Source organism: Artibeus jamaicensis, unplaced genomic scaffold (genome assembly GCF_021234435.1).
Source record: "Artibeus jamaicensis isolate MK-2021 breed Jamaican fruit bat unplaced genomic scaffold, CSHL_Jam_final contig_233, whole genome shotgun sequence".
Classification (NCBI taxonomy): Eukaryota; Metazoa; Chordata; class Mammalia; order Chiroptera; family Phyllostomidae; genus Artibeus; species Artibeus jamaicensis.
Window position 1 is genome coordinate 5,456,036 of NW_026521486.1, and position 12,718 is coordinate 5,468,753.

General features: G+C 39.4%; 1 protein-coding gene and 1 non-coding gene across 4 annotated transcripts in view; both read left to right on the forward strand.

The window, feature by feature from the left end:
- The window catches only part of MRTFA (myocardin related transcription factor A), a 145,079-nt gene that overhangs the window by 40,762 nt on the left and 91,599 nt on the right, over window positions 1–12,718 (forward strand). The window lies entirely within an intron of this gene.
- LOC119060626 (U6 spliceosomal RNA) lies at window positions 5,850–5,951 on the forward strand. Its single transcript, XR_005084624.2, has one exon. It is a non-coding gene; the product is annotated as a U6 spliceosomal RNA (small nuclear RNA).

Genomic DNA, 12,718 nt, shown 5'->3' on the forward strand with positions numbered 1-12,718 from the left:
CCTATTCAAAAATATTCATTAATAATCTCCCATCCAAGTACTAACCAGGCCCGACCCTGCTTAGCTTCCGAGATCAGACGAGATCGGGTGTGTTCAGGGTGGTATGGCCGTAGACTTCATTAATAATCTTAAAATGTTTCCTTAGTCTGTTTACTCTCTTGTTCCTTGATGTCTGTTACTTAATTCTTGCATATTTTTTTAACTTCTAGTTCCCTGATCATTACATTACAGTTTTCCTCTGAACTGTGTATATTATATAATAGTATGGGTTGGAGAGAGGGGAGTAGTAATTTATAAAAAGAAGGTTGAGGGAAAATGACGGGAAAACAACTTTTGCCCTTTTTGATAATATGTTAGCTCTTTAAGAAAGTGCCCTTGTTTGTCTTCATATCACTCAGATGTCCATAGAGCTGGTGAAAAATTCTAGAACCGTCAGTACCAGCTATCTTTTGGATCGCCTAATATCCTAATTATTAATGTAAGCTTTAAAAAACATGTTTTTGCTTATATTAAAGGGATTTTAAGGTTTGAAGGAAACCTTAAAAGGTGTTTTCTTGTTCTCTCCTTTATTCAAAATAAGGAAATCGGCCCACTGAGGTTAGTATGTTTCCTGAAGTCACATAAGTAGTGGCAGTCATAGAAGGAGAATTAATTTCCTTATACCCATTACAGTGTTCTTTTTCTTATAACTTACTTTCAGAGAAACCATCAGAGACCTTTGGTGTATGATGTGTTTATAATTTTATTTGGAAATCTTGATTTTCCTTGGGTTTTTCCATTGCAGGTTTCCATCACTACTCACATTGACTTACATCTTAAGAGGTAGAAATAAAAACCAGTGCCTAAGTGTCCACTTCCTGCCCCAGAGAAGTAAAGTCAGATGCTACAGACCCTGTGGTTCTCTGGTGGACCTCTGTCTTGCTCTGCTTTCTCTGGACTCTGTAATGATCTCATACCTTGATGATGATCTCAGAGGACAGGTAGGCCAACAGACAGCTGTTGTCATCAGTGTTCTGGATTACATCTTACTCCTCTTTCTCTGACTCATTGATTTATCTAGGGTCCTCTTAGAGTTAGGACCCAGATCAAAGAAATTTGAATTTATCTGTCTGTCTCTATCTTTTTTTCCTCCCTCTTGTTTCCTTTTGGATAAGGCAAGCTATCAAGACCATGAATCACACTTTTAGTTTTATTAGACAGTGCCAAATTATAGAAAGATGAGTCTCATAGTTGTTTTTTTTTTTGAACTTCACTTTTATGATTACCACATGCATTGTTTTTGAAAGGATTTTCTTTATAATAACAAGAAAAAAAAACAATAAAAACCCCTGCTCTGCCATCCACAACAAAAACCATTTTTTTCTGTATTGTTCTCAACAAACTAAAGGGCAATATCAGGCTGAGCTTATGGTATCAGGACTGTTGGGCATCCTTAATCCCATGGTAGTCACTACTTACATATGTTTATTTAAAATGAAAGATCACATTTCTCCTCACTCAGAACATACCAGTGGTTCTCATTCACAGAAAAGACTCAAGTCCTCATGGTGCCTACAGGATTCTACATGACCTTCCCCCCACTCCTGTGACTCTCTGACTGCATCTCCTCCGGCTCCCTTGGTTATTCTACCCCAGCCATAGTGGCCTCTTCGCTATCCCTGCACATCTTAGGGGATTCTCCTATTTCATGGCTTGTGTACTTGAGGTTTCTTGTACCTGGAGCACTTTTTGCTGGGTAGCCTCACGGCTTGCTTCCTCACCTTCAGATCTTTGTTCAAGTGCCACTTACTCTGTTGGGCCTCCCCTGACCCATCCTATTTTTAAAGATCCTGCTTTTATTTTTCCTCATACCAGTTACAGAAGACGTGATTGTTTGTTTATTGAATATTGTTCTCTCCCATCTAAAATCTAAATACTTCAAAGTAGGGGGGGTTTTCTTTTGTTTTCTGTGCCTGTAAGAGGCCCTGGAACATAATATGCACTTAATAATAATTCTTAAATAAATGATTTAATAAAAAACTTGCAATCTATTTTAGGTAAATGCGTTTCTGAGACTATGCCTTTCAATTTTGTGATGCGTGCTCTGCACTGGTGCAGTGGTTCTCAGAGTGTGGCCTGGGGACCTCCCTGGGCACCCTTTTCAAATGGGCATGAGATGGAAACTTTATATATTTATACTAAAATGTTATTTGCCTTTTTTACTGTTGTTTTCTCATTGACTGTACAATGTAGTTTTCCAGAGGTACATGATGTATAGTCTCTCAACAGATTGAGTGCAGTATCAAATGTGAATATTCAGCTGCCTTTTAGTAAATTATACATAAAAAAGTTTTGCAAAAGTGATAAAACAGTGGCACTCCTTTTACTATTGCTTTTTAATTTTTGAAGATAATATTTTTCATAAAAATATTTGTTAACATGTAGTGGGGTTATTGCTGTTTTTTAAAAGCAATAGTAAATCTCTTATTTATCTTTTTCCTCATCTGAGGACATGCTTATTAATTTTAGAGAGAGGGGAAGGGAGAGAGAGGGAGAGAAATATCAATGTGTTGTTGCCACTCACATGCCCCCTACTAGGGACTGGCCTGGAACCCAGCATGTGTCCTGATTGGGGATCGAACCAGTGACCCTGTGGTTCATAGGCTGGCATTTAATCCACTGAGCCACACTAGCCAGGGCCATTTTATTTATTTTTCAATCTTCCCGGATAGTCTGACAACTTGTCACAACTCTCTTGATATTTGGCAACTCATAAAAATTAAAAAAAAAATTAACCTTGAAATATTTCTGGGAATTTTTTCTAAGTTAATTATTTTAAAATATGTAGAATTTTATATATATACAAATATGTGTACTCTAGCAGTACATGTATTCTTTATAGTAGGAAAATTTTTACTTATTTAACTTTTTACCTGAGGATATGCTTTATCGATTTTAGAGAGAGGAGGGAGGGAGGGGGAGAGAGAGGGTGAGAAATATCCGTGTGAGAGAGAAACAGTGACCATCTGCCTTTTGTACATGCCTTGACCAGAGACAGAACCCGCAACCCAGGCATGTGCCCTGACCAGGAATCAAACCCATGACATTTGGTTTATAGGACCACACTCTAACCAACTGAGCCATACCAACCAGAGTGAAACAACCTAGATTTTAACAGTAGGAGATTGGTTAAATACCTGATTGTACATTCAGATGCTTTGATACTAATGTAGTCATAAGATTATTTAAATATCTGGGAAATATTTATCATTTATCCATTTAATCCTAAAATAATGGCTATAAGGTCCTACATCAAAATGTTAATAGCTGTTTCTGGGTAAGTGGGATTTCATAAAGGATTTTTTTCTTTGAGTTTTACTGATTTCTTTCTGATTTTCTATTATAAGCATTCATTTCTGTTGTATTCAAATAAAACCCATATTAAATGGGAGGGGAGAGAGAGAGGGAGGGAGGAGTGTGTGTGTGTGTGTTCGTGTGTGTGTATGTACCATAGCTACAGTTAAAAGAGAGAAATGGCTGAAAACATAGTGTTTTGGTTTAGAAGCTAGAACTGTTCACTTGGGATCTCTGTAGTCAAAGCACTCCACTGACCAAACAGTGCATGATAAAGAGGCACTTCATCCCATTAAGCTGTTCGTTCTGACCAGTGTAGTTTGTATAAATCCCCTTTACACTTTTTGGTTTTGTTTCTATTTTGTAAGATTTATTGAAATTTATCTTTGCAGTGTTTGTATTAGGCCATGTTCTTGGCAGAGATGCAGAGCCTTCCCCCCCCTTTAAAAATTTTTTTAAAGATTTTATTTATTTATTTTTTGAGAGGGGAAGGAAAGGAGGAAGAGAGGGAGAGAAACATCTGTGTGGTTGCCTCTTGAGTGCCCCCTATTGGGCACCTGGCTCACAACCCAGGCATGTGCCCTGACTGGGAATCAAACTGGTGACCCTTTGGTTGCAGGCTGGTGCTCAATCCACTGAGCAACACCAGCCAGGGCTGTAGAGCCTTCCTCTGTACACTAATGTACTCCAATTTGCTGAACTTTTCAGATGTTTTTGTAAACGGAAAACACACAGTTTTTTTTTCTGACATGTTAGAATAGTTTGAGTTCTCTTAGGCATAAAATAGTGGTGTTAGTATATATATTTTTTAATTATTTGAATGTAAATTTCCATAATATACTTTATTCTTTGATTTTTAGGGTAGATGTGGAAATTTTCATAACAACCCATCTACTCTTTAAACAATTTTTTAATTAAAAAATTTTCAATTATTGTTGACATAATATATTAGTTTCAGGTGTATACCCTAGTGACGAGACATTATATAACATACTAAATCTCAATACACATTTGACACCATACATAGTTAACCCATGTACTCTTTATCAAAAAGCCATAACCCATATTGCCTCATGTCTGCCTTATAAATAGGACCTAGAACTCTGAAAGAGTATAAAGTATTAGTTAAATTTACCTTGACTTTTTGAATTGTATGTTGTCTTGAGAATTGATTAGATTATATTCCTCAAATTGAAGCTATAAAACTAATTTATAAAATATTTGGTTGGGTAGAGCATTGAAAACTTACAGCTTTAACATTAATTAGGCTATCCAAACAGATACTGTGACCTTAGTCTTCTAAAACTTTGTTACTCATAGTGTGTTCCAAGGACCAGCAACATCTGTAACACCTGTGAGCTTGTTATGCACAGTCTCAGGCTCCACTTTAGATGTGCAGCCAGAATCTTCATTTTAACATGATCCTCAGGTGCATATTAAAGTTGAGAAGTATTGTTCCAAAAGATATTTTTTAATCACCTTTTTTTTTTGAAGTGAACAGGTGAAATAAAGGCTACTTCTTATATTCCCTGGGCAGTAAACACTGTTCAAAATGATAAAAATAGGAGATAGGCCTACAATGGTTGGAAAGATTATATGATGTCTAATTAGTATGGACACATTGGATAAAATAAAAACAAAAGAAAAATTGTTCTTAGTACAGTATTCACCATTTGACAAATGTTCACAATTTGACACCTTTTTGGGGTCATTTTTCTTGACTTTTGGAAGAAAGAACAAATAGTCTTCTTCTGGCATTCTAAAATGTTTAGTTGGAAAGGGATCTTGAGAAATGACCTGACACAAAAACCTTCATTTTACAGATGAACAAACTGGGGACTAAGGATGTTAAGTGACTAACCAAGATTACGTAGCTTGGACTCTCCGTGTCCTGATTTTCAAAGTACTGCTCTTTGCACCTCCTAAGTTACTCCTCTGTGTAACTTATTGCTGAAGGCCATATTGTTAGTTGCTTCTGTTGATGCTGGTTGAAACCATACAGAACAATTTTGCATGAGAATGCTACATATTCACACCTCAGGACATCTTGGGAAAGTGGTGGAGGCTTACTCTCTTCTTTCCTTTCTGTGTGAATTCAAGTAATGGCTTCAGAAATAGACATTTACTTGTCTAGAAGTTAAATTGCTTCTTCTCTGAACCATTGGGGTTTGCTGCTCAGGCCTGTTCTCTCTGAGGTGGAAAGGTACAGGGGCATGGGGAACATGTGGAAATTTTCTGTTCTGCTGAAATGGCAGTAGTTTTGAGTATTTAGAAGTAGTGTTTTATTTTTCTTTGTTTTAAAAAAGCTGATAAACCAGGAAAGGAAACCTTTTCAATAAAGAATTCTGGAAGAACTGGCTTTGTCCTCCCAAACTCCCAAAACGAACAAAACAAAAACCCCACTGAGCTTTACCTCATGCCATACACAAAAGTTACTTTGAAATGGTCTATAGACCTAAGTGTTAAAGCTAAAGTACACAAAGTGCATGAACTATAAATGAAAAATTCTTACATTGGACTTCATGAAGTTTAAAGATATTGTTTCCTCAATACAGGGAAGATTAGCATGGCCCCAGTGCAAGGATGACATGCAAAGATGTTAAGCTTTCCATATTAAAAAAAACAAGACATTGTTTCCTCTTTGTGCATTGTTGAAAATGAAAAGACAAGCTGGGGAAGAATATGTACAGTAAATGTATCTGACAAAGGTGTTGTATCTATAATGTATAAAGAACTCTTAAAACTGAAACCTAAGACATGAACCAAGACTTCCGATCAAGATGGCAGCATAGTAAACATAGTACTCACCTACTCCCACAAGCATATCAGAATTACAACTAAATGACAGAACAACCATCATTCAGAACCACCTGAAATCTGGCTGATTGGTAGTCCTGCAACTAGGGAATTAAAGAAGAAGCCACATTGACACTGGTAGTGGGGGTAGGCACATGGAATGCTTTGTCTTGCACCCACATGTGGCAGACAAAAATTGGGAGGGAGATCTTGGCTGCAGAGGCCCCGCTGAGGAATGAATGGAGTCAACCCCACTTCAGGCTGTAAAAACCAGTGGGAATTGAGGCCAAGGGATCTGGAGAGCTTCTGGAGTCCCAGGCAGTTTCCCTTAAAGGACCCAACATGGACTTACTTGGGCTCACTCACAGTGCTAGGGCAGTAGTTTGAAAGACACCAGAGACATATGGGGAGGAACTGAATTTTCTGGCATCAAGGTGAGAGCTACGGCAGGGCGCTTTCCCCCAGACAGAATTGCTAGCAAAGGCTATTGGTTCTTTTCTGAGCCCTCCCCCTATAAAACTGGCAGGAGGACACCCTATCTGAGACTCCATCAACCTGGCCTACATCCTTTGCCCCACCCTGGTGATTCCAAGAGGCATCACCGCACCCCACAAGTTGGGCCCATCCAAGTAATTTCCAGTGGCTTTTCCATACAAATGGCCTCTCTTGCCTTATGTTTTGGACTTTCCTAAAATCCTTCAAACAAGCAGCATCTGTTCTCAGTGTACCCATGTACCTCTTTTTTTTTAAATTTTTATTTTACTGATTATGCCATTACAGTTGTTCTATTCCCCCCTTCATTCCCCTCCACCCTGCACCCCCCACCCCTACCATTTCCCCCCTTTAGTTTCTGACTATGTGTTTCAAGTTCTTTGGATTCTATATTTCCCATACTATTCTTGTCCTCCCCCCTATCTATTTTCTACCTACCGTCTATGCTACTTATTTTCTGTACCTTCTCCCCCCTTCTCCTTCTCCCACTCCCCTGTTGCTAACCCTCCATGAGATCTTCATTTCTATGGTTCTGTTCCTGATCTAGCTGTCCTTTTAGTTCACTTTTGTTTTAGGCGTGGTTGTTAATAACTGTGAGTTTGCTGTCCTTTCACTGTTCATCTGTTTTATCTTTTTGTTAGATAAGTCCCTTTAACATTTCATTTAATAAGGGCTTGGTGATGATGAACTCCTTGAATTTGATCTTATCTGAGAAGCACTTTATCTGCCCTTCCATTCTAAATGAAAGCTTTGCTGGATAGAGCAATCTTGGATGTAGGTCTTTGGATTTCATGACTTGGAAAACCTCTTTCCAGCCCCTTCTTGCCTGTAAGGTCTCTTTCGAGAAATCAGCTGACAGTCTGATGGGAACTCCTTTGTAGGTGACTGTCCCCTTCTCTCTTGCTGCTTCTAGGATTCTCTCCTTCATTTTAATTTTGGCTAATGTAATGATGATGCGCCTTAGTGTGTTTCTTCTTGGGTCGAAATTCTTTGGGACTCTCTGAGCTTCCTGGATTTCCTGGAAGTCTATTTCCTTTGCCAGATTGGGGAAATTCTCCTTTATTATTTGTTCAAATAAGTTTTCCACTGGTGGCTGTTCCTTTCCCCCTTCTGGTACCCCTATAATTCGGCTGTTGGAGCGTTTAAAGGTGTCCTGGAGGTTCCTAAGTCTCTCCTCATTTTTTTGAATTCTTGTTTCTTCATTCTTTTCTGGTTGGTCATTTTTATCCTCCTTCTGGTCCACTCCTTTGATTTGAGTCCCAGTTTCCTTTCCATTACTATTGGTTTCCTTTGCATTTCCATTCATTTCAATTAGTTTAGCCTTCATATGTTCCTCTAATTTGTGACTAAAATCAACCAGTTCTGTGAGCATCCTGATGACCAGTGTTTTGAACTGTGCATCTGAAAGTTTTGCTATTTCTTCATCACTTAGATTTATGGGCTCTGGGGCTTTGAGATCTTCTTGAGACATTTTTGGTCTGTTTGGGCCTATTAAGTATGAGGAACGGAGCCTTAGGGGCGGGGCGGGGCGGGGCCTCCAGGGCGGGGTCGCTGGGTTGTGACACTGTATGTGGTGGCGGGGTCAGAGTGGGGAAATGGCGTCCCCTTCTCTTGCTTCCCACCGCTGGGTGAGGAGCGAAGCCTGAGGTGTTCACCAGGGTAGGGTCGCTCAGGTCGCTGGGTTGCAACGCTGTGTGTGGGGGCGGGGTCAGAGCTGGGAAATGGCAGTCGTCCCTGCTGCCTCCCCATAGCTGGGACCCACTCCCTCACCGGTCTATCTGTGCAGGAATGCGCCAGCACAGTCAACGCGCCGCCCTGTGCCCTCGCCAGATCTGCCGGTCACTCACTGGGTTGCACTCACTAGGTTGCTCACTGGGTCAGCCCTTTGCAACCCCACACCTGGGATCTGCTCGGCCGAGTCTGTCTGAGTTTTCCTGTGCAATCCTGCTCCTCCAGCTGCTGGTTTTCGCCCCTCTTACTGGTCAGGCTGAAGAATTCGTTATTATCAGACTTCCGAAAAGTTCAATTTTCTGTGTTCCGGCTGTGTTTTCTGTTGCTAATATTTTGTTGTCTCTCAACTTGGTTGTGTGAGAAAGCATGGCGTCTCCACCTATGCCTCCATCTTGGCGGAAGTCCCCCGTGTACCTCTTGATAAGTAATCTCAGGCTGGCAGTAGCAGCAGCCAGCTTTGGTTCTCAGCTTGGCCTTGTCTGGGTACCTTCAATCCCAGCACAAGTAGCAGCCATTGGGAGGGCCCAGAGCTAGCTTTGGAGCATTTTGAAGCACCACCACCCAACCACCTCCATAAGCAACACACTCAAGTGGCAGACTCAGTGGGCACCCGAGCCCCATCAAAGAAAGTAGTGCTCTGTGGCATGGGCCCCTGCACAGCCGATCCTCCACCATGGTTGATGGTCTCAGCCAGTCCTTGCAGGTGATTGGCCTGGGGATAAATCCCTTCTATTGATGTGCCAGCAGCAAACAAGAGGAGGGTGTACATAGCCCACAAGGCTTATCCACCTTGGGTGCTCAGCTTGAGGTTGTGTTATTGGACTCTACGGAACACTTACTACATTAGGCGACTCTATAAAGCCTGGGAGATGTAGTGGCACTAACTAATACATCATAACAAACACAGGGAGGCTGCCAAAATGAGGAAACAAAGAAACATGGCCCAAATGAAAGAACAGATCAAAACTCCAGAGAAAGAACTAAACAAATTAGAGATAACCAAGGTACTAGATGCAGAGTTCAAAATACTGGTTATAAGGTTGCTCAATGAACTTAGTGAAACCTTCAATAGTATAAAAAATGACCAGTCAGAAATGAGGGGTACACTAACTGAAATGAAGAATAATTTACAGGGAATCAGTAGTAGAGTAGATGAAGCCCAGAGTCAAATCAGTGATTTGGAATATAGTGGTACCTTGGTACTCATCATTAATTTGTTACAACAAGTGGCAAGTAAGAGACGATGGATGAAGTGTTTTCTCTTGTGGGTGGCATCATCACTCGTACAGGTTCTAGCAAGTATGATGAGTGATGAACAAGTGCTGAGTGCTGAAACATTTTTTCTCATCAAAATGTGACAAGTACCAGGTTTGACAAGTTCTAAAGCTGACAAATACTGAGATACGACTGTATAAGGAAGCATAAAATCCTAGTGAGAACATCAAAAGAAAAAAGAATTTTTAAAAATGAGGCTAGTGTAAGGATCCTCTGGGACAATTTCAGATGTAGCAACATTTGCATCATGGTGGTGCTGGAAGGAGAAGCGAGAGAGAAAAAGAAATTGAAAACCTATTTGAAAAAATGACAGAAAACTTCTCTAATTTGGTGAAAGAAATGGACACACAAGGCCAGGAAGCACAGAAAGTCTCAAACAAGATGAACCCAAAGAGGCCCACACCAAGGCATATCATAATTAAAATGCAAAGGTTAAAGGCAAAGAAAGAAGTTTTTAAAAATATTTTATTTATTTATTTATTATTTTTAGACAGAGGAGAAGAGAGGGAGAGAAACATCAGTGTGTGGTTGCTTCTCACTCTCCCCCCAATGGGGACCTGGTCTACAACCCAGGCATGTGCCTTGACTGAGAATAGAATCTGTGACCCTTTGGTTCGCAGGCTGGAGCTCAATCCACTGAGCCACTCTAGCCAGAGCTAAAGAGAAAATCTTAAAAGCAGCAAGAGAAAGGAAGTTAGTTATCTACAGGGAGCTCCCATAAGAATGTCACCTGATTTCTCAATAGAAACTTTGCAAGCCAGAAGGGAGTGGCAAGAAATATTTAAGTGATGAAAAGCAAGGACCTACAACCAAGATTAACCAGCAAAGCTATCATTTAGAACTGAAGGATAGATAATTACCCAGACAAAGTAAAACTAAAGGGTTTCATCACCACCAAACCAGTACTATGTCAAATGTTAAGGGGTCTTCTTTAAGAAGAAGAAGAAAAGATAAAAAAAATATGAATGATAAAATGGCTATAAATACGTATATATCAACAATTGAATTTAAAAAACAAAACAAAGAGGCAGAGTAGAAACAGGCTCCTAGATATAGAGAACATTTTGACAGTTGCCATACGGGAGGGTGGTTGTAGGGATGACTGAAAGAGGTGAAGGAATTCAGAAGTACAAATTGGTTGTTACAAAATAGTTATGGGGATATAAAGTACAGCATAGGTAATATAGTCAGTAATATTCTAGTAACTATGTAAGGTGTTAGATGGGTGTGAGATATATCAGGATGGTCACTTAGTAAGTTATATAGTGTGTAATCACTGGGGTGTACACCTGATATATAAAACTAACAATGTATGTCAACTGTAATTGAAAATTTTTTTTAATTATTAAAGACATCAACTCCCCCAGAAAAACTCTCAATAACAAGATAACACAAAAGACGTTCAACATCATCAGACATTAGGGAAATTTAAATTAAAACCATAGTGAGATACCACTACACGCCCACTAGAATAGTTAAAATTAAGAAGACTGACAATACCTAGTGTGTTGGCAAGAATATGGAGCAATGGGAATTTATGTACTGCTGGTGGAATGTAAAATGGCATAATCCCTTTGGAAAACAATGTGACTTTTTTTTTTTTTAAAGTTAAACATACTTCCCATATAGCCCAGCAGTCCTAGTCCTAGATCTTTACCTAAGAGAAGTGGAGACATATATTCACATTTGTACATGAAGTTTCATAAGAGAGCTTTATTTTTAATGACTCCACACTGGAAAAACCTAGATGTCTCAACAGGTGAATGGCTATATTGTGATACCTCATAAAGTAGAAAATAGCAATAAAAATAAACAAACTACTGATTCATTTTTTTAAATGGATGAATTTCAACAACATAATGCTGAATGTAAGGAGCCAGACTCAAGTCGGTACACATTGAATTATACCATTTGTATAATGTTTTTTAAAATGCAGCCTGTTGCCCTGGCTGGTGTAGCTCAGTGGATTGAGCATGGGCCTACAAACCAAACGGTTGCTGGTTCGATTCCTGGTCGGGGCACATGCCTGGGTTGCAGACCAGGTTTTTAGTATGGGGTATGTAAGAGGCAAGCACACATTGAGTTTCTCTCCCTCTCTTTGTCCTTCCCTTCCCCTCTCTCTCTAAAAATAAATAATAAAATAAATAAAACAAAAAAATAAAATGCAGCCTGTAGAATACTACTACTCAGCAATTAAAAAATTTTTCAAGGACTAAACTGTTGACACATAAAATACCCTGGGTGAGTCTCTAGAAAGTTACGCTGAGTGAAAAAACCAATCCCAAAAGGTGACATACCGTATGATTCCATTTATATAATGTTCTTAAAATGATAAAAATTTTATGTATGGAGAACAGATTGATGGTTGTCAGTGACTAAGGTAGATGTGGTTGTAAAAGGTCAACATGAGGGATCCTTATAGTGATGGAAGTGTTCTATATCTTGACTATATAAATGTCAATATTCTGGTTGTAATGTTGCACTATGGTTTTATAAGATGTAAACATTTGGGGGGCACTGGTAAAGAATACACAGGATGGGATCTCACTGTATTATTTCTTACAACTGTATGTGAATCCAAAAGTATCTCAAATAATAAGTTTAATTTAAAAATGAAGGTGCTTTGGCAGTGTTTAGAAAGTTAAACATAGAGTTACCATATGGCTAAGCAGTTTTACTCCAAGGTATATATATACTCAAGAACACTGAAAACATTTGTCCACATAGAGTCTTGTACACAAATGTTTATGGCAGCATTAGCCAGAAGTAGAAACAACCCACGTGACTGTCAGCTGATGAACAGACAAACAAAATGTGGTATGGCCCTGACCAGCATGGCTCAGTTGGTTGAGTGTTGTCCCACAAAGCAAAAGGTCGCCTGTTCAATTCCCAGTCAGGTCACAAAACCAGTCAGGGTTTTGGGCTCAGTCCCCATTTGGGGCATGTGAAGGGGCAGCCAAACGATGTTTCTTTCACATGTCGATGTTCCCCTTCCTCTTTTTCTTCCTCCCTTCCCCTCTCTCTAAATATAAATAAATAAAATCTTTTTTAAAAATGTGGTTTGTCCTTACAATGAAATATTATTCAGCTA